General features: G+C 45.7%; 1 long non-coding RNA gene across 1 annotated transcript in view; it reads right to left on the bottom strand.

Annotated features, from left to right (window-relative positions):
* Positions 1–23,481, bottom strand: part of LOC144767958 (uncharacterized) — a 161,476-nt gene that overhangs the window by 113,898 nt on the left and 24,097 nt on the right. The gene's annotated exons all lie outside the window — the stretch shown is intronic.

The raw sequence follows: 23,481 nt of genomic DNA, 5'->3' as shown, positions 1-23,481 counted from the left end.
GTTTCAAGTATGTCCTCGTAGTTGTATGCGCTTTGTCCAGATGGACAGAAGCATATCCAGTTCCAGATTACACTGCCGCGACCACTGCCAGGCAGTTGGTTCGTGAGTTTTTCCCACGCTATGGTTTGCCCAGGGTCGTGTATTCAGACAACGGCCAGCCATTCTCATCCGAACTCATGAAACAAGTATCTCTTCTGTTAGGGTACCAGTGGAAGTTCCACTGCGTACGACACCCCGAGGCAGCTGGCCTCGTCGAGAGACACAATCAGACTCTGAAAATACGTATTGCAAAAGTTTGTGCCGAGAAAGGTGTAGATTGGATGGTAGCCCTGCCAGTCGCCCTTTTTTACATGAGAATGGTCGCTCACTCCCGTTCAGGTCTGTCACCATATGAAGTGGTATTCGGCCGTCCCCCGAATATGTGGGGTACACCTATGCCACGTAAAATTACCGATGTTGACAGTAATATGCTGACAGATTACCTAGCTTCCTTGATGTCTGCACTACTCTCTTGTCGTTCACAGGTCGCGGCTGCTTTTCCAGACAACACCCAAGTGAAACCGCACGAGGTCATTCCAGGCGACCTCGTTCTAGTGAGGAACTTTGATCGTTCAAGTCCGCTGGAGCCCCGCTGGAAAGAGCCAAAACTTGTTCTGATGACCACAAGGACCGCCGTAAAGCTAGAAGGAAGAAAAGGGTGGCTTCACTCCAGCCACATCAAGCGTTTTCATGGACTCCGTCCAAAGACTTTTTTCAAGGACTGCCCCGATACTGACTCTAAACTTCCCCGGTTAGAGAAAACTCCGCAGCAGGAGTATAAAATCAAGTTAAGGTCTAGCAAGTCAGACAGTTTAATTGTTTAAGTCCCTCTCGGGTGAAGCGGTTAGACAGGTTCCTGACATGTATGAGATAGACCCCCATAGTGAGAGAGTTAGACGAAACTCCAAGAAAATACGTTATTGTAAAAATCTGCGAAGCAGATGTATTATTACGTTATTGTTTATGTTATTTCTGAGTCTTACGATCACATGTATAAGTTACGTCTTACATGTATTTTTTCCTCCTCTTGATTCACATGTACATCTTTCCTCTAATAATACAGTAGAGCACACTTTTAGTGAACTACCTCCTCACGAGTTATCCTACCGACTTGCCATGCGCAACAATACTTTTATCCGAATGTTACACTATTCACACCAGACCAGCAATGCCACTAATTGTTGGGTGTGTGGTCGACTCCCCCCTTACCAGACACCGAAGGGAGTTCTGCCACTCTTTCCCTATCCGTTTTCACACAATGGTTCGTGTGGAGCATGGTTTACGTTAACATCATCCTTAGACGATAAGTCCCTTCTGAATAGAACATGTTTCCCAGACAAGGAAGGTCTTTCCCATAGGACAGGGTTAGATCTAGAAAATGAAGTATATGATCTAGGTAATTATTCCTCGAATTTCATGGTTTTGAATGTTCAGTCCGAGACTACTCCAGACTTGCCTGCTATTACAGTTCTACCAGTAAAAGGCGAATTATGTGTCCGAAAGAATGGTTCAGTACATCTAGGACACAGTGATTGTACTACTGTGGTCAAGTACAGTGACAGTGGGAAATCTAATTTCAAAGCCTCACGTCATTCGTATTTTGTATGTGGTCAGACCGCATATGTACGTCTGCCCCTAGATTGGGATGGAACATGTTACATTGCCTTCCTACTGCCACCAGTTTTTCTAGCCCCATCCGATTATCACAGAAATACACATCTAGTACACATCAGACATAGAAGGGAGATCGAGTCCCCAATTGTCGATCAAACTGAAACTGCCTTAGAACAGTATACAGACTTCAATAAAGGTTTCTTTTTCTTCATAGGACCTATCCAGAATAGTAAGCTAATACGTAGGTTAACCAGAACCCTTGAAGCAGTAGTGAATGAGACTACTTCCGCTCTAGGTAACTTAACAGAAGAGCAATCTGCTATGAGATTTGTCGTTCTTCAGAACCGCCTTGTTCTTGACGTCATTCTGGCCGATAGGGGTGGAGCTTGTAGAGTCATCGGATCTAGTTGTTGCATTTTCATTCCTAATAACGCACCGTCTGTTTATTCAGCTATAACCAGACTTCACAAGATAGCCCATCAGTTGCACCAGAATCCAGGCACCTGGACATGGTCCGGTTGGCTCTGGAGTATAATATCTGCTTGGGGATGGAAAGTACTATCATTCCTAGGAATAGTAGTAATGATCATATTCAGTTGTTGCCTATGTTTACAATGTGGCCCTGCGATTTGCGGCTTGTGCGCTACCTCTTGTATTCCAAGTCCTAAGTGTTAGGGGTGTTACCGGTCGTCTTAATTAAACTCTGACTCAGAACTGGTTCAGGTTACATCTTGTGAATCATTAGGGTTAATTTAGGTCAGTGGGTACATTTTGTTTATTATTTCCAATATTAAATTTTAGTTAGAATCCATTTAGTTAAGTTAGTTTTGATAATTGCCTTTGGCAATGCTTGTTTATTTATTAACTGGGATATGAGCAAACTCCTAGAATGTGCGCTCTATTGAGACAGGCTCGCGCCAGCCCTCGTGCTTTGTGTTGTGATGAAAGAGGCTCGCGCTGAGTCTCGTGGCTGAAGCTATAAATATGCGTTTCCGACAACTGTCAAACGCTTTGTCTCTCGTTGAGCTTGACGAGAGCTTCTGCTCCCGCGTAGTCCCCTTCAGTCTTGTTATCTCCTGTTCCCTTTCTGAATAATTAAAGCCCCTTTATCCCAACTCGTGAAATCCTGTCTTGTGAGGTTCCCGAAGCCCTGGCTGTCAGCGCCGCTGATTAATGGTGTTTGAAGAAGACGACGCAGCCGGACTCCGGTACTTCTCTGAAGCTGTCGGGAGGTTTGTTTACCCGCTCCCTCTCTGCCGGCAGTTCAAGTCTCCTGTCAGCGCTGCGCAGCTCATGTGAAAAGGACAGTAAGAGATTAATTATTTTAAAGGTGCCACGAGCAACTTGACTGACTTAAAATTAACGTGGCAAAGGTTAATTTTAGTAAAACTCGCAAACGACGCTAAAAAGGGAAACTGCTCGTCATGTAGAGTAAACCAAGAAACAAACCTTGACAAGGCAAGTGGCTCAGCAAGGTTTAGCAGGAACTATTTATCTAAAGGATTAACGCTTGTTTTTGCTGTGAGATTCCAAACAAGTCTTGGAAGAGACTAATGTCAGCAGCTGCATAGAGCCAAGCATTGTACAGATTTAAGCGCTCAAAAGGCAGACTGTGGAGACAAAACAAGCCTTGATAAAGGCAAAAGTGTAACATTGGCAAACTGAATTAGAATGAGTAATTCTGTGTTATGTTGGTTAAATAACAGAGTTATGTAAGAAGGGTTGGCATATTTACAAGGTCAGTCAGGAATAATAACCTTAGATAGCAGAGTGAATTTAGATAGGCTGTTATTTCCTGTCTTCCTACTGCAGAATCCTCTAACAGAAGAAGTAATTAAAGACTCAGGTATGACCCTGCATGAAGTTCCTAAGTTCAGTTAAAACTAACCCAATTAATCTAATTAGTTTGTTTTAGCAAAAGTGTTACGCTATTCTGACAAGCTCTGTTTATTTGAAGGTGTCAAGATTCAGAGCCAGAGTTAAAACTAAAAACTCCTGTAAAGTGTGATCAAGGGCCAGACGGATAAATGGTCAGTAACCACAATGTTAGTTGATAATCTAAGTTAAGCAAGAGGACAACAACTGAGTAATTGTTGTTAATATTGCATCACAGCGTAGCGTGAAAGCAGCGCAGAACATTCCTTAAGAAAAGGTCTTCGGCCTGGAGCACTTCCTAGAGAGAGACACAATCAACCGAAGATTTAATCTTGTATAATTTGTTGTGCGTCTCTCTGTCCACTTCCCCTTTCCCTGGGGGAGAAGTCAGTCCAGTCAGTGTCAAAGTCCTGATTGGGTTGGTTGATCCTTGAGGGAGTTGGGAGTTCGCAGCTCGAGAGGAAACGTCAGAAGAGTCTCGCAGGACTCCTCAACAGTAGACAAAGCCTATCTTCCCAAATTTTAAAATCATTTCCTCTTGAGTCTGCAAACTCACCCTCATGGATGCTTCTCAGTTGTCACAGTTAGTGCAGAAGATGACAGTGGAAATGGAAAATTTACGTTTGGAGAATCAATCGCTTCGTCAGGAGCTAGATGAGACTAGGGCTGGTTTCTCGACTTGGAGGGATTCCTCTAAGGAGAGGAAACCAGTTTTAGCGCCAGCTAGGTTTGGAGCTGACGTTGTTCAGCCACACACCTCTGAAGATCGGTCTGATAAACAGCCAGTTCAAGTTACTGTTGTTACTCCTACACCTGTTCCTTTGGCTAATCCAGAAAGGTTTTCTGGAAACAATAGCAAATTTGCTACTTTTTTTAGTCAGTGCCAATTGCACTTCATGTGTAAGCCTCAAATTTTTTCTTCTGACTCTGCTAAGGTAGCATTTATAATTTCTTATCTGGGGGGGGTGGCGGCGAATTGGGCCATGCCCTTAGTAGATAATAATGACCCTTTGCTTCATAATTTGCAGAATTTCAAATTGGCCATGTCCAATTTATTCGCCAAACACACTTTAATTCAGTCTTCTGATAATGAGTTATTGAGTCTTCGTCAAGGGACCAAGGATTTAATCTCTTATATTACTACCTTTAATAGACTCCTGTCCGAAACTCATTGGCCTGAGGAGAAGAGAATTTCTTTATTTTATAGAGGTCTAAAAGATGATTTAAAAGATTCTCTTGCACACATAGTGAATTTGCCTGATGGATTTAAAGAATTTCAGGATCTAGTGGTTAGGCTTGACCACAGACTGGGTGAACGTAGAAATGAAAAAACAAGGAGTGATTTTCGAAATTCACTGTCTAAAGTTGAGAGAAAAGAGTCTGAAGTTAAGAATGTTTTTGTTGAACCTGTTTTATCGAGTGGTTTTAAAGGGCCCTTAACTCCTGAAGAAAAAGAACGGAGACGTAAGAGTAATTTATGTTTGTATTGTGGCAAACCTGGGCATTTTGCCAAGGATTGTTCTGTAAAACCCGCAAAAAAGAAAGTTCTAGCTATTGAAACTCTTCCTATTAAGCCGTCGGAAAACTAAAATTCTCGAGGGAAGCAGAGATCGTTTCCTCGAGCAAAATTTCTTCCAAGATCTCCAAATTTGTCACCAATGTAACTACACAAATTCCCAAACATTTTACTATTCGGATGGTCTTTATTTTAACTACTCTTCAAAGACATAGTATTCCTGTACTGTTGGATTCTGGGGCTACTGGGAATTTTTTCGATATAGGTTTTGCTCATAAATTGAATCTGAAATTTGTTACTAAGGAGGAACCTGAGTCTGTGAGAGCTGTTGATGGTTCAGTTTTGTCTTCCGGTATGATTCAATTTAACACTGAACCATTGACTTTAGTAGCAGATAATGGTCATACTGAGAAAGTGGTTTTTGATCTTATCGATGCACCAAATTTTGGTGTCATTTTAGGCATTCCTTGGTTGGAATTACATAATCCCAAAATTGACTGGATTAAAAGAACTGTTACCTTAGAGTCCTCTTTTTGTAAGTTACACTGTTATCAAGAAACCAAAGATCCAGTGATGCCCCTTTTTTGTGCTGCTCTAACTGCTGAAGATAATAGGCTCCCAGTTGAGTATAGAAATTTTTCTAAGGTTTTTGATCCTGTTGAAGCAACCAAATTACCACCGCACAGAATTTTTGATTGCAGAATTGATTTAGTTCCTGGTGCTATTCTACCATGTAGTAGAATTTACGCCTTAACCGAACCTGAAAATGTTTATTTAAGAAACTATTTGGATGAGCTTTTGGAATTAGGTTTCATTCGACATTCTACTTCTCCTGTTTCGTCCCCTCTTTTCTTCGTTTCGAAGAAGTCTGGGGATTTGAGGGCTTGTATTGATTACAGAAAGGTAAATAAAGCAACCATTAAGAATAGGTATCCATTGCCTTTGATTCCAGTGCTTCTTAATCAAATTAAGGGTTCTAGTGTTTACACCAAACTGGATCTTAGAGGAGCATATCATTTGATTAGAGTCAAAGAAGGTGATGAGTGGAAGACCGCTTTTCGTACGAAATTTGGTCTTTTTGAGTATACGGTTATGCCATTTGGTCTTTGCAACGCTCCAGCGGCTTTTCAATATTTTATTAATGAGGTCTTGCATGATCTGTTGGATGTCTGTTGCATCGTTTATATTGATGACATTTTAATTTATTCTAAAAATATGGAAGAGCATGTACAACATGTTCAGTTAGTGTTACAGAAATTAAGAGATCATTCTCTGTATGCTAAATTGGAAAAATGTGTTTTCAATGCTTCTCAAGTGGAATTTCTCGGCTATTGTTTATCACCTGAGGGGATTCATATGGATCCAAAGAAAGTCGAAGCAATTCTAACCTGGCCAATTCCTGCTTCAATTAAAGACACGCAGAGAATTCTTGGATTTGCTAATTTTTATAGGCGATTCATTTCTAAGTTTTCTGATATTGTGACTCCCATTACCCAGTTATTGAAAAAAGGGAAAGTCTTCTCTTGGACTGAAGAAGCTGATCAAGCATTTTCATTGTTGAAGAAGGCTTTTACCTCTGCTCCCATTTTGGTTCATCCTGATCCTGATAGGCCTTTTTTTGTGGAAGCAGATGCTTCACAGACTGCTATTGGTGGGGTGTTGCTTCAAAAGGATGCAAATACTGGTCACTTCCATCCTATCGCCTTTTTCTCTAGGAAATTGCTTTTAGCTGAGCAAAATTATACGATTGCGGAACGTGAATTGTTAGCCATTAAAGATGTGTTTCAAGAATGGAGACATCACCTCTTGGGAGCTAAACACACTATTACTGTTTATTCTGACCATAAAAATTTACAATTTTATTCCACTGTTAAGGCTTTTACTCCTAGACAAATGAGGTGGTTACAGTTCTTTAGCGAATTTGACTTTTTAATTATGTATCGACCTGGAAAAAAGCAGCTGTTATTTGACACACTTTCACGATTAGTATGTGAAAAAGACTTAAATTCTGTTAAGGATCCCCCCAGTATTTTGCCTTTAGAAAAAATTGCTGCTGAAATTCATTCAGAAAGTTTTTTAGATTCTGTTAAGATGGAATGAAAAAATTTTGATGTTCAGGAATGGCTATTTAAAAAAGGGAATTCCATTAGAGATGGTTTTTTCTATCACAATGATAAATTGTTTATTCCCACAAGAGAGTTACAGGATAAGGTCATGCAGTGGAATCATGATTTGGCAATTGCTGCACATCCGGGTATTAACAAGACCTTGGATTTATGTCAGCGTCATTTTTGGTGGGAAAAAATGATTCCTATAATTCAACAGTTCGTGAAAGCTTGTCCAGTTTGTTCACGTCAAAAGGCTTTACATGAAGTCCCGAGGGGTTTACTTCTTCCAATGACTATTCCTCCTCACCCGTGGCATACAATCAGTTTAGATTTTATTACTGATCTCCCTAAATCTAATGGTTTTACTACAGTTCTTGTGGTGGTGGATTTGTTATCTAAAATGGGACATTTTATTCCATTACACAAGATTCCTTCTGCAACTGAATTCAGTACTGTATTTTTATCTAATATTGTGAAACTTCATGGTCTTCCCTCAAAGATTATTTCAGATAGGGGCCCTCAATTCATTTCTAAATTCTGGTCGCAACTCAGTAAACTTTTAGGAATCGAGTTAGCTCTGTCTTCTTCTTTTCATCCACAGACGGATGGACAGACTGAGAGATTGAATCAGCATGTTGAACAAGGTTTAAGATGTTTGTTAACAACCTCCTCTTGCCCTTGGGATGAAGTTTTACCTTGGGCGGAATTTTCCTATAATAACACCACTCATTCAGCTTTGGGTTGTTCTCCTTTTTATTTTCTCACTGGTCAGCATCCAAGATCTATTCCTATACTCTTACCTGATGAACAATTGTCTATGCCAGCAGTTACTGATAGGTTGACACATCTGTTGGATATCCAAGATAAGGCTAGAAAGCAATGGGTCAAAAGTAAATTAACTATGAAAAAGACTGCTGATTCTCATCGTAAATCTTCTCCTTTGTATAAGGAAGGTCAGTTGGTATGGTTATCTAATAGAAACATTCAGTTGGAGGGTCCCAGGAAGCTGAAACCCAGATATATTGGGCCTTTTGAAATTAAGAAAGTGTTGAATCCTGTGTCTGTGAAACTAGTTTTGCCTGAGGAATATGCTATTCACCCTGTTTTTCATGTTTCTCTGTTGAAACCTTTTGAACCTTCTACTCGAGCTGACAATCCACCTCCACCAGTAATTGTCGGTGATCATGTTGAGTACGAGGTTAAATCTATTCTGGATTCTAAAAGGATACGGGGTACCTTGTTTTATTTGGTTGATTGGAAGGGTTATGATCCTTCTGAGCGATCTTGGGAACCTGAGAAGAATGTTCATGCTCCTAGACTTGTTAGGTCTTTTCATGCATTGCATCCTGATAAACCTAGACCTGTAAGACCACCTTTGGGGGGAGGAACTGTTAGGGGTGTTACCGGTCGTCTTAATTAAACTCTGACTCAGAACTGGTTCAGGTTACATCTTGTGAATCATTAGGGTTAATTTAGGTCAGTGGGTACATTTTGTTTATTATTTCCAATATTAAATTTTAGTTAGAATCCATTTAGTTAAGTTAGTTTTGATAATTGCCTTTGGCAATGCTTGTTTATTTATTAACTGGGATATGAGCAAACTCCTAGAATGTGCGCTCTATTGAGACAGGCTCGCGCCAGCCCTCGTGCTTTGTGTTGTGATGAAAGAGGCTCGCGCTGAGTCTCGTGGCTGAAGCTATAAATATGCGTTTCCGCCAACTGTCAAACGCTTTGTCTCTCGTTGAGCTTGACGAGAGCTTCTGCTCCCGCGTAGTCCCCTTCAGTCTTGTTGTCTCCTGTTCCCTTTCTGAATAATTAATGCCCCTTTATCCCAACTCGTGAAATCCTGTCTTGTGAGGTTCCCGAAGCCCTGGCTGTCAGCGCCGCTGATTAATGGTATTTGAAGAAGACGACGCAGCCGGACTCCGGTACTTCTCTGAAGCTGTCGGGAGGTTTGTTTACCCGCTCCCTCTCTGCCGGCAGTTCAAGTCTCCTGTCAGCGCTGCGCAGCTCATGTGAAAAGGACAGTAAGAGATTAATTATTTTAAAGGTGCCACGAGCAACTTGACTGACTTAAAATTAACGTGGCAAAGGTTAATTTTAGTAAAACTCGCAAACGACGCTAAAAAGGGAAACTGCTCGTCATGTAGAGTAAACCAAGAAACAAACCTTGACAAGGCAAGTGGCTCAGCAAGGTTTAGCAGGAACTATTTATCTAAAGGATTAACGCTTGTTTTTGCTGTGAGATTCCAAACAAGTCTTGGAAGAGACTAATGTCAGCAGCTGCATAGAGCCAAGCATTGTACAGATTTAAGCGCTCAAAAGGCAGACTGTGGAGACAAAACAAGCCTTGATAAAGGCAAAAGTGTAACATTGGCAAACTGAATTAGAATGAGTAATTCTGTGTTATGTTGGTTAAATAACAGAGTTATGTAAGAAGGGTTGGCATATTTACAAGGTCAGTCAGGAATAATAACCTTAGATAGCAGAGTGAATTTAGATAGGCTGTTATTTCCTGTCTTCCTACTGCAGAATCCTCTAACAGAAGAAGTAATTAAAGACTCAGGTATGACCCTGCATGAAGTTCCTAAGTTCAGTTAAAACTAACCCAATTAATCTAATTAGTTTGTTTTAGCAAAAGTGTTACGCTATTCTGACAAGCTCTGTTTATTTGAAGGTGTCAAGATTCAGAGCCAGAGTTAAAACTAAAAACTCCTGTAAAGTGTGATCAAGGGCCAGACGGATAAATGGTCAGTAACCACAATGTTAGTTGATAATCTAAGTTAAGCAAGAAGACAACAACTGAGTAATTGTTGTTAATATTGCATCACAGCGTAGCGTGAAAGCAGCGCAGAACATTCCTTAAGAAAAGGTCTTCGGCCTGGAGCACTTCCTAGAGAGAGACACAATCAACCGAAGATTTAATCTTGTATAATTTGTTGTGCGTCTCTCTGTCCACTTCCCCTTTCCCTGGGGGAGAAGTCAGTCCAGTCAGTGTCAAAGTCCTGATTGGGTTGGTTGATCCTTGAGGGAGTTGGGAGTTCGCAGCTCGAGAGGAAACGTCAGAAGAGTCTCGCAGGACTCCTCAACACTAAGTCCCATTCCAAGAAGATTCGAGACGAGCAAATGATGCTGTATGAACAGATAGATGGTATCATGAATATTGATGTTTCCTGAAGGAAACGTAGGGAACAAGGAGGGAATGAGGAAAATTGAATTTTGCCCTGTCATGTGTCCCTACGTGTTCCCCATTACATGCTATATGTGCATGTACGCTATGCATATTTACCCCCTTGACCGAATAAAGACGCAATTATAGTTGTGTCCAACGTTAGTATGCCAGTTATCCAATCCTCGCGAAAGCAACGAGTATTAGGCCTATGTTGCCAACGTCTTTACAGTGTGCACGTTAAATCATCGAGTTGTCCCCGTTTCTAGGTCTTACAGGGCCCGGACACCAGATTCAAGCTTCAAGTCTTCTGAATCACTCCGAGGAGCGATGCAGCCCCTCCCGCATCCCTGACCCTTCACTTACTTTCTGCCAAGCAGCACGGTGCCCGGCCTGGCCTGCCTGCCTGTCTGCCAAGAATATGTTATGCCCTAGTTATCAGTTCAGCTCCCCGGCTTCACATTTCTAAGCTAACGAACCGCATAAACATTTTCAGCTATAGTCTAGTCTCTCTGTCTCCATGCAAGAGAATTTCTGAATTAGTATCCGTAGAAGATTCATAGCACACGCAAAACATGTAGAATATATGCATGCACTAGCCTTAGTGTCAAGTAGCTTTGCCCTGATGACTTTTAGATTCAAGCAACATGTTCTCCAAACACAAGATATCAGATATGCTATAGGTACATGTCGTCCTGACATCCCAGACTTTAGTCTCCTCTTCTAGTGCCAGAAGTCAGAGCCCCCAGCTCTCCCCAGTTACACGTCATGACTCGTTTTGCGCGCACCAGTAGGTTAAAGGTTACAGCTGCCCATGAAGCCCCCTCCATGTGTCCACCCACTTATGACACTTCTGTGACGTTTACATCACATTTCTCCGTACACGCCCTGTGCACGCCTTCTTTTCACGCCCATATGTTCTTATCTTCCGTTTGTCACTTGTTACGCCTACTGTATTCAATGCAATTGTACTGTTTTACTATATATACTGTATGATGTTAATATGACATTAGGCTTTTACTTCCCTTTGTCCTGTGTCTGTCTCTTCCTGAACCTTTGCAGGTGATGGAACCCGATGGTCCATTGGCTCGAGCCATCTGATTAAAGCCTATTCGACTCAGATACCACGGATCCTGCCTCTTATTTATTGAGCTATCTGTTTCAGTTAATGCATAGAAAAATAGTACCGGTAATTAATTATTTATTTACCACAGCTCAAGGGAGCCGTAATTAAGTAAAAGGTCCATAGGTCGCACGTTACTCCACCATTCCAGCGGGTATCCCCAAGAGCATCATGGTAAATGCCGTTTTTTCAAAAGCGGGTGCGCTTAGTCAAAAGTTCCGAAGTGTAATGTAAGCCAACTCTGGACACCGGTGTTTCAGGATTATTGTCCTTCATCAGCAGAGTGTAGGAAGATTTACAGGGATTGCTGTGCAGGCTGCCAAAGTGTTCTCAGGTCTGGTACCTCTCCGGGCGCGTAGGGCGTTACCTGAGCTCGTCAGCTCAAAGGCTCAAGGGAGCCGTAATTAAGTAAAAGGTCCATAGGTCGCACGCTACTCCACCATTCCAGCGGGTATCCCCAAGAGCATCATGGTAAATGCAGTTTTTTCAAAAGCGGGTGCGCTTATTCAAAAGTTCCGAAGTGTAATGTAAGCCAACTCTGGACACCGGTGTTTCAGGATTATTGTCCTTCATCAGCAGAGTGTAGGAAGATTTACAGGGGTTGCTGGGCAGGCTGCCAAAGTGTTCTCAGGTCTGGTACCTCCCTCGAGCCTTTGAGCTGACGAGCTCAGGTAATGCCCTACGCGCCCGGAGAGGTACCAGACCTGAGAACACTTTGGCAGCCTGCACAGCAACCCCTGAATATCTTCCTACACTCTGCTGATGAAGGACAATAATCCTGAAACACCGGTGTCCAGAGTTGGCCTGCAACTTTGCATTTACACTTCGGAACCTTTGAAAAGCACACCCGCTTTGAGAATACTGCATTTACCATGATGCTCTTGGGGTATACCCGCTGGAATGGTGGAGTAGCGTGCGACCTATGGACCTTTTACTTTATTACGGCTCCCTCGAGCCTTTGAGCTGACGAGCTCAGGTAACGCCCTACGCGCCCGGAGAGGTACCAGACCTGAGAACACTTTGGCAGCCTGCACAGCAACCCCTGAATATCTTCCTACACTCTGCTGATGAAGAACAATAATCCTGAAACACCGGTGTCCAGAGTTGGCCTGCAACTTTGCATTTACACTTCGGAACCTTTGAAAAGCACACCCGCTTTGAGAATACTGCATTTACCATGATGCTCTTGGGGTATACCCGCTGGAATGGTGGAGTAGCGTGCGACCTATGGACCTTTTACTTTATTACGGCTCCCTCGAGCCTTTGAGCTGACGAGCTCAGGTAACGCCCTACGCGCCCGGAGAGGTACCAGACCTGAGAACACTTTGGCAGCCTGCACAGCAACCCCTGAATATCTTCCTACACTCTGCTGATGAAGAACAATAATCCTGAAACACCGGTGTCCAGAGTTGGCCCGCAACTTTGCATTTACACTTCGGAACCTTTGAAAAGCACACCCGCTTTGAGAATACTGCATTTCCCATGATGCTCTTGGGGTATACCCGCTGGAATGGTGGAGTAGCGTGCGACCTATGGACCTTTTACTTTATTACGGCTCCCTCGAGCCTTTGAGCTGACGAGCTCAGGTAACGCCCTACGCGCCCGGAGAGGTACCAGACCTGAGAACACTTTGGCAGCCTGCACAGCAACCCCTGAATATCTTCCTACACTCTGCTGATGAAGGACAATAATCCTGAAACACCTGTGTCCAGAGTTGGCCTGCAACTTTGCATTTACACTTCGGAACCTTTGAAAAGCACACCCGCTTTGAGAATACTGCATTTACCATGATGCTCTTGGGGTATACCCGCTGGAATGGTGGAGTAGCGTGCGACCTATGGACCTTTTACTTTATTACGGCTCCCTCGAGCCTTTGAGCTGACGAGCTCAGGTAACGCCCTACGCGCCCGGAGAGGTACCAGACCTGAGAACACTTTGGCAGCCTGCACAGCAACTCCTGAATATCTTCCTACACTCTGCTGATGAAGGACAATAATCCTGAAACACCTGTGTCCAGAGTTGGCCTGCAACTTTGCATTTACACTTCGGAACCTTTGAAAAGCACACCCGCTTTGAGAATACTGCATTTACCATGATGCTCTTGGGGTATACCCGCTGGAATGGTGGAGTAGCGTGCGACCTATGGACCTTTTACTTTATTACGGCTCCCTCGAGCATTTGAGCTGACGAGCTCAGGTAACGCCCTACGCGCCCGGAGAGGTACCAGAACTGAGAACACTTTGGCAGCCTGCACAGCAACCCCTGAATATCTTCCTACACTCTGCTGATGAAGGACAATAATCCTGAAACACCGGTGTCCAGAGTTGGCCTGCAACTTTGCATTTACACTTCGGAACCTTTGAAAAGCACACCCGCTTTGAGAATACTGCATTTACCATGATGCTCATGGGGTATACCCGCTGGAATGGTGGAGTAGCGTGCGACCTATGGATCTTTTACTTTATTACGGCTCCCTCGAGCCTTTGAGCTGACGAGCTCAGGTAACGCCCTACGCGCCCGGAGAGGTACCAGACCTGAGAACACTTTGGCAGCCTGCACAGCAACCCCTGAATATCTTCCTACACTCTGCTGATGAAGGACAATAATCCTGAAACACCGGTGTCCAGAGTTGGCCTGCAACTTTGCATTTACACTTCGGAACCTTTGAAAAGCACACCCGCTTTGAGAATACTGCATTTACCATGATGCTCTTGGGGTATACCCGCTGGAATGGTGGAGTAGCGTGCGACCTATGGACCTTTTACTTTATTACGGCTCCCTCGAGCCTTTGAATTGACGAGCTCAGGTAACGCCCTACGTGCCCGGAGAGGTACCAGACCTGAGAACACTTTGGCAGCCTGCACAGCAACCCCTGAATATCTTCCTACACTCTGCTGATGAAGGACAATAATCCTGAAACACCGGTGTCCAGAGTTGGCATGCAACTTTGCATTTACACTTCGGAACCTTTGAAAAGCACACCCGCTTTGAGAATACTGCATTTACCATGATGCTCTTGGGGTATACCCGCTGGAATGGTGGAGTAGCGTGCGACCTATGGACCTTTTACTTTATTACGGCTCCCTCGAGCCTTTGGGCTGACGAGCTCAGGTAACGCCCTACGCGCCCGGAGAGGTACCAGACCTGAGAACACTTTGGCAGCCTGCACAGCAACCCCTGTATATCTTCCTACACTCTGCTGATGAAAGACAATAATCCTGAAACACCGGTGTCCAGAGTTGGCCTGCAACTTTGCATTTACACTTCGGAACCTTTGAAAAGCACACCCGCTTTGAGAATACTGCATTTACCATGATGCTCTTGGGGTATACCCGCTGGAATGGTGGAGTAGCGTGCGACCTATGGACCTTTTACTTTATTACGGCTCCCTCGAGCCTTTGAGCTGACGAGCCCAGGTAACGCCCTACGCGCCCGGAGAGGTACCAGACCTGAGAACTCTTTGGCAGCCTGCTCAGCAACCCCTGAATATCTTCCTACACTCTGCTGATGAAGTACAATAATCCTGAAACACCGGTGTCCAGAGTTGGCCTGCAACTTTGCATTTACACTTCGGAACCTTTGAAAAGCACACCCGCTTTGAGAATACTGCATTTACCATGATGCTCTTGGGGTATACCCGCTGGAATGGTGGAGTAGCGTGCGACCTATGGACCTTTTACTTTATTACGGCTCCCTCGAGCCTTTGAGCTGACGAGCTCAGGTTACGCCCTACGCGCCCCGGAGAGGTACCAGACCTGAGAACACTTTGGCAGCCTGCACAGCAACCCCTGAATATCTTCCTACACTCTGCTGATGAAGGACAATAATCCTGAAACACCGGTGTCCAGAGTTGGCCTGCAACTTTGCATTTACACTTCGGAACCTTTGAAAAGTACACCCGCTTTGAGAATACTGCATTGACCATGATGCTCTTGGGGTATACCCGCTGGAATGGTGGAGTAGCGTGCGACCTATGGACCTTTTACTTTATTACGGCTCCCTCGAGCCTTTGAGCTGACGAGCTCAGGTAACGCCCTACGCGCCCGGAGAGGTACCAGACCTGAGAACACTTTGGCAGCCTGCACAGCAACCCCTGAATATCTTCCTACACTCTGCTGATGAAGGACAATAATCCTGAAACACCGGTGTCCAGAGTTGGCCTGCAACTTTGCATTTACACTTCGGAACCTTTGAAAAGCACACCTGCTTTGAGAATACTGCATTTACCATGATGCTCCTGGGGTATACCCGCTGGAATGGTGGAGTAGCGTGCGACCTATGGACCTTTTACTTTATTACGGCTCCCTCGAGCCTTTGAGCTGACGAGCTCAGGTAACGCCCTACGCGCCCGGAGAGGTACCAGACCTGAGAACACTTTGGCAGCCTGCACAGCAACCCCTGAATATCTTCCTACACTCTGCTGATGAAGAACAATAATCCTGAAACACCGGTGTCCAGAGTTGGCCTGCAACTTTGCATTTACACTTCGGAACCTTTGAAAAGCACACCCGCTTTGAGAATACTGCATTTACCATGATGCTCTTGGGGTATACCCGCTGGAATGGTGGAGTAGCGTGCGACCTATGGACCTTTTACTTTATTACGGCTCCCTCGAGCCTTTGAGCTGACGAGCTCAGGTAACGTCCTACGCGCCCGGAGAGGTACCAGACCTGAGAACACTTTGGCAGCCTGCACAGCAACCCCTGAATATCTTCCTACACTCATCTGATGAAGGACAATAATCCTGAAACACCGGTGTCCAGAGTTGGCCTGCAACTTTGCATTTACACTTCGGAACCTTTGAAAAGCACACCCGCTTTGAGAATACTGCATTTACCATGATGCTCTTGGGGTATACCCGCTGGAATGGTGGAGTAGCGTGCGACCTATGGACCTTTTACTTTATTACGGCTCCCTCGAGCCTTTGAGCTGACGAGCTCAGGTAACGCTCTACGCGCCCGGAGAGGTACCAGACCTGAGAACACTTTGGCAGCCTGCACAGCAACCCCTGAATATCTTCCTACACTCTGCTGATGAAGGACAATAATCCTGAAACACCGGTGTCCAGAGTTGGCCTGCAACTTTGCATTTACACTTCGGAACCTTTGAAAAGCACACCCGCTTTGGGAATACTGCATTTACCATGATGCTCTTGGGGTATACCCGCTGGAATGGTGGAGTAGCATGCGACCTATGGACCTTTTACTTTATTACGGCTCCCTCGAGCCTTTGAGCTGACGAACTCAGGTAACGCCCTACGCGCCCGGAGAGGTACCAGACCTGAGAACACTTTGGCAGCCTGCACAGCAACCCCTGAATATCTTCCTACACTCTGCTGATGAAGGACAATAATCCTGAAACACCGGTGTCCAGAGTTGGCCTGCAACTTTGCATTTACACTTCGGAACCTTTGAAAAGCACACCCGCTTTGAGAATACTGCATTTACCATGATGCTCTTGGGGTATACCCGCTGGAATGGTGGAGTAGCGTGCGACCTATGGACCTTTTACTTTATTACGGCTCCCTCGAGCCTTTGAGCTAACGAGCTCAGGTAACGCCCTACGCGCCCAGAGAGGTACCAGACCTGAGAACACTTTGGCAGCCTGCACAGCAACCCCTGAATATCTTCCTACACTCTGCTGATGAAGGACAATAATCCTGAAACACCGGTGTCCAGAGTTGGCCTGCAACTTTGCATTTACACTTCGGAACCTTTGAAAAGCACACCCGCTTTGAGAATACTGCATTTACCATGATGCTCTTGGGGTATACCCGCTGGAATGGTGGAGTAGCATGCGACCTATGGACCTTTTACTCCAGCTCGCAGTGGTCTGACATCGATCGAGGGGTGTCCATCTTGAGACCAAGACAGGGTCCCACAGTCTCTCACTTCAGGTAATGGGGTTGACTTTATCCTCGAGGGATTCTTGGCTTTAACCCTACATACATGCTAGGTACACTTAGGTACATATAGTTAGGATCGCATCGTAGGAGCACACTTTTATTATTGTCATGTATTTTACATACTTGCCTGTATTCATTCTTTTAGCACAATGGTAGAAATCTACCAGAAATCTACCATCCTTTTCGTCTGTTGGTGCTTCTAATCATTTACATCTGTTTGCTTAATGGTGGTCTCAGCTCACCTATTTTACAATAGAATGACGCTGGTACAATAAATGCTTATTGAAAAACTTCCCCAACATTTATTCTGTGTATCTCTCTGAGACAAAGTGAGCATGAGTGACTGACAAAAAGTATCGTACTGTTTCCACGATCCCTGATGAGACAGAGTTATCATGTTCGATAGTTGGCAAGAACTATTCTTTCCTTGGTAAGAGAGGTTTCTAGTGGCACTGTGAGCCAGCTGGTTTACAGGCTAACATACTTGGTGGGGGTGTCTAGAATCAGTCTGGACACTAATCCTACAGTGCATGTTATCTAAACGCGCAGATCCTATAGAGGTTTATAGGGACTACACAACAAAAGCATGAGCAACATCAACCTTAAGCACCTTGTCACCGAACCTACCCACATCGTAGGATACACACTCGTCCCCATCTTCACCTCTAGGAGCAGAGTCAAGTACAACCACGTTACACAGCTCACCTGGAACGACCACTTCACCATCTCAAGACCCACCAACACCGGAACCATGCCTCCCAGTTCCACGTGCAGAGACTGGAAAAAGTTATCAGAAGACCAGTGGAGCAACGCTCTCACCTCTGAACTCCCACCCCCCAGACACATTGCTCAACCCAGAATAGGCTTTGGAGAAATTCTCTCAAAGGGTCACAGAATGCACCAACACGATCACCTCCACCTAACAAATCGAATCCGACGGACCTACTTTAATACCTACATTAACAAATGCCAGCAACTAGAAAGGAAGTGGGTCACAGGCAAAGCGTCAACAACCATACCGCTTTCAAGACAGCATTCAACCAGTTACCACTGCTCCTGAAAGAAGAGAAGAATGCCCTAGTGGACCGCATAGGACTGCATTGAAGCCAACACAAACCACCGCAAGGAGTTCTTAGCCAATGTGAAGGAGTTCTCCTACCTCGGGACTACCAAGAATGACATCACCTTGTCCCAAGAACTCTGTGACACCCTGGAAGACTTCTTCCACGACAAGATCTCAGCCATTTTCGAAAAATTCAAACCCCTGCCACTAACAGCATCAGCCAGCTCATACCCACAAACACAAACCTCAAACACCTACACACCCACCGGGACCCTCTCACAACTCAAACCACAATTTCCATCCTGAACTCCGTGCACTCGGGAGAACCCAAAGAGCCCTGTCCCTACCCCATCTTCAAACACGAGAGCAAGACGATTGTCGAAGAGCTCAAGAAAGTCCTGACCACCTCCATCACCTCGGCTCCCTTCCGTGATGACTGGAAGCATTCTGAAGTGAGGCACCTCCTAAAGGAACCATCGGCCGACCCAGCAAAACCGAAAAATTACCAGACCATCTCTCTGCTCCCTTTTAAAGGAAATGTGATCGAAAAGGCAATCAACTAGCAACTCACCGAATACCTGGAACACAACAACCTCATCGACCCTTCTCAATCTGGATCTCGTGCCAACCACAGCACTGAGGTAAACTTGATCAGAGCCACCAATGACATCAGGGCCCTCCTGGACCACAGCAAAACAGCAGCTTTCATCTTTCTGGACCTGTCAGCTGCCTTTGACACTGTCTCCCATGACATCTTGAGCAACAGACTCCACCACATTGGAATCCAGGGAGACACCCTCAAATGGATCATACCTCACTTAAAAAACCTAGAGTAATTATCTCCTACTGTTAATTTTGGAACTCAAGAAGATCATTTACAGTGTCCTCCAAGGATTGGCCCTTAGGCCCAACCCCCCTGGCCAATACCGTCAGTGCACACTGATTCAACATCATCTCCTACACCGACGACATCCAGTTCATCCTCTCGCTGTCAGAAGACACTCGACCACCAGATCCAACTTACACAGATGTATGATGAACGTCGCCGACTGGATGAAGGAAAACTGTCTCAGTCTCAACACAGAGAAGACAGTAGTCCCCAGAGAGAGGGAGAGGCAAGGGATAGAGGTGATAGAGGCAGCAACAAATGGGAAAGGTAGCAGAGAGAACAAGGTGATAAAAGAGACAAGAGAGATGGAAAGGTGATGCAAACAAATCAAAATCTGTAGGAATACCTAATCGCAGATAACAGCATCCACCATGTTCTCATGCTTTTAGAAGGTTGAATAGTAAGAAAAGAGCATTGTACACAAAGCACTTGAAGTTTTTTAGAAGACAGAAGGAAAGCAAGTCATAGAGGGGAACAAGTTCATCTTAAGGAACAGCTGCAGCTATAATTTACATGGACAAGTACTTCCGCACCTAGACTTTTCCAGGGTGGGCATTTTAGTTTGAAGTAAGGGACAATGCCTAATAATAATGCTGGGGCACAAATAGTGTGACAAACAAGTTGTGCACAGCAGCTCGGTTAATTAGGGTTTCCAAGGCTGAAGTTTGAGCAAGAATTGGAAGGAGAGAAAACATTTAAATGAAAACTCAATTTTCAAAATGATGGCCAAAAAGCCCCCTTACTGCCAATGTGATTGGCTGCTGGCAGACCCCTGTAGGAGACTACCGGGCAGCTTAAGCCCGAACCCAGTAGTAAATCGTGGCAGTTCTCCACTAAGAGAAGATTGAAAACTGGTCAGGGGAGGGGGACGAGGACAAGCCCATCACCACAGAATGGTGGAACTTCTCCTCTGTAGATTAACCACTCACCATTATCGTAGCAGGGCTGAAAGCCGATGCAGGTTTGCGATAGCGGGAGCGCCACAACAACATCCAGGTCCGTGCTACATAAGGCCGCGGGAGCCCTAGTACACAACGTGCACCCTACATGCAACAAATGCTCTCCAAAAACAACAAAAAATACAACTGACACTTTCCCACAAAAGAAATCGCACACACTGGTTCTATCAACAGCAACATGAGGCATAAAGAGTAAAATTTAGAAACCTAACTAACCATCCCTGGAAAATATCAGTGATAACACAAACATTGCATACAACGTCCACTATATTCATAAGACAATATTTGGCACTATAAGAATCAAATATCTTCTTAACAATAGAAGGATCATAACTCCAACACGTGTGGAGATTTGTGTGTTCCATTCTTAATGTTCAACATACGTCTTGAAAATTGGTATTTTGTGTTGAAGAGCATGCTCCTGTTCACTCATCAAAACACATGTGGGGGGAGGACTAGAGGGGACAACGCAGAAAATGCCATAAGCCACACGATACTGTCATCTGTAAGTAAGTAAATTGCGGGTGGGCTATACAACATTGTTACCCTATAAACTGCTCTATTTCTGGATTATTGCTGATTCTTTGAGTGTTTTATTGGAGGCATAAAGTCAAGGCATGGGGCCGAGAGCAGCGCGCTCCTCCCTGGAGGGGGTTGGGGGGCATTCAAAGGCTAACATTAAATCCCCTTGAAATGGACCCCCCCGCCTCAAGTTCAAAGTGAAGGGGGCATCGCATGCTTTGCTCCAAATGTCCAGTTATATAAAAGGCTGCTCTTTCGTTTCCCCGAAGGGCCTCCAGAGGACTGAGGAGAGAGGGGGGGAGGGAGGGAGGTGGGGGGAGGGAGGGAGGTGGAGGGCAGGCAGGGAGAGGTGGAGGGCAGGCAGGGAGAGGTGGAAGGAACATAGAAGGGAAAAGAGGGTGAGGTAAAGAGAAAACGTGGAGAGGGAAGCCGAACGACAGGGAGGTGGGAAGCCAGTAATCGAAGCGAGGAATAAAGAGGCATAGTGGAGGGGTGATGGGAGGATGGGGTGAAGGGAGGACATACCCACGGAAAAGGTGAAGAACGGTAAAAGGAGGAATGAGATGAGGCATCGGGAAGGGGGAGGAATAGCGAAGGAGAGTGGGAGGGGTGAGTGGCACGAGGGAGGGAGGGTGGTGGAGGGAATGAGTGAGGGAAAGGTGGTGGAGGGCGATGATTGCAGGTCTGTAAGATGGCGCTGGCAGAAGCCAAGCTTGGGCAGTGGCACGAGGCACCCGCGGCTGTACATCACACACTTATTCATATTGTGTCTTTAATACCGGTGGAACACAGGAGCTCGCTGTGGAGGGCGCGCTGATGGCTGCAGAGGGAGGCTGTGGCTCCCCGCCCCAGGGCTTCTCTTCCTGCTCCTCGGCTTTGCTGTGGGTGAGAATCCCCTTGAAATGGACCCCCCTCCTCCAGTTCAAAGTGAAGGGGGCATCTCATGTTTTGCTCCAAATGTCCAGTTATATAAAGGGCTGCTCTTTTGTTTCCCCGAGGGCCTACAGAGGACTGGGGAGAAAGAGGGGAGGGAGGGAGGTGAAGGGCAGGCAGGAAGAGGTGGAAGGGAACAGAGAGGGGAAAAGAGGTTGAGGAAAAGAGAAAACGTGGAGAGGGAAGTCGAATGACAGGGCGGTGGGAAGCCAGTGATCAAAGCGAGGAATAAAGAGGCATAGCGGAGGGGTGATGGGAGGACGGGGTGAAGCGAGGACATACCCACGGAAAGGGTGAAGAACAGTAAAAGGAGAAATAAGAGGAGGTACCGTGAAGGGGGGTGGGAAAATAGCGAGGGAAAGGGGGAGGGGTGAGTGGCTCGAGGGACGGAATGAGTGAGGGGAAAGGTGTTGGAGGGTGATGATTGCAGGTCTGTAAGATGGTGCAAGCAGGCAGCAGCCGAGCTACGGCAGCGGCACGAGGTGCCCTCGGCCATACATCACACATCTATTCATATTGTGTCTTTAATTCCGGTGGAACACAGGAGCCTGTTGTGGAGGGCACGCTGATGGCTCCAAGTTGCAGTGTATAGGGCTGCAGTCAGCTCATCGTAGGTCTCAGCTGATAGCTATGCTTGGATCAGGGGCAGGAGACAACAGTCATTCTCCGCGGCCTGCGTGCATCGCAGACGCTCTTCTAGGCGAGCGGTGATGGTGACGAGGGTTGCCCGACAGGAGTCAGGCAGTGCGTTAGGGGAGCCTCCGTCAGCCCCGATGGCTGTGGCAGACATCCGGAGAGTCCCGGCTGCCCTGGAGGTCCGTGTCCTCCCGGCGCCTTGATGGTCACCCTGCGCCCCAGAGTGGGGAGCACCACCGGCGTTGTTCACTTCAATGAGAAATAAGTGTGTAAAACCGCGCAAAAACAGGCCCAAAGGAAACACACCACTCGCGAACTATAAAGTGGCCTAGGATTGGAACATTGGCGAAACCTCAGCCAATCCTAGTGCGACATACAGAAACCCAGAGTACTCATTTGTTGTTGATTCCGCACCGCAAGTGCCTCAGAGGTTCATTAAAATTCGGTCTGCAACCATCACCCGTCTTGTCAGGTGGCGGGTGCTATGCAGATTGTAGGTGTTGGATATTTCTTCTGGGTGACTAAAACTGATTTATTCGCGGATCTTGCAGTGAAAAGTGAAGCCGGAAGGCAAGAGAGGAGTGCTCCTCACCACCATGTTTCTCCGAGGTCAAGCAGAAATGCCTCGGAGAAACGCCCCGCCATTTTCAGACTGGGGGCGTGTTTTTCTTTCTCTCCTCTTCCTATTGCCTGGAATGTAAAATTCCAGCCAATGGGAAGAGGAGTGAAAGAAACGAAAGAAACGAAAGAACACACCCCTCAATCCTGAAAAGACCGGACTTAAATTAAAGGACAAACCTCTTCTCCAATGGCTGGCCAGCATTTAGGAGGCCAGCCAATGGAGAAGAGGGGCGGGTTAAAGCCCCACACTAAGAAACATAAGATCTCGCCGGTGAGACTGCGCAAGCGCAGCCTACGCAGGCCGAGACTTAAAAAGGGACATAGGGCAACTGAGATTGTGATTAAGGGATGAGTGTTAAGCAATAGCTTGAGCCAGACTTGCTGTACGCCCTCTTGTGGTATATTATGGCTGTACCTGGATAGGTGATGGCTGTGCCTCTGGCATAGCTTGGCAGCATTTTAGTCTTGTAACTAACTGCTGTACTTTTATTAAACTTGCACTTGGGTCA

The sequence above is a fragment of the Lissotriton helveticus genome, chromosome 7 (assembly GCF_964261635.1).
Source record: "Lissotriton helveticus chromosome 7, aLisHel1.1, whole genome shotgun sequence".
Lineage (NCBI taxonomy): Eukaryota > Metazoa > Chordata > Amphibia > Caudata > Salamandridae > Lissotriton > Lissotriton helveticus.
Note: the sequence above shows the minus strand (reverse complement) of the source record. Positions and strands in the feature narration are given on the sequence as shown.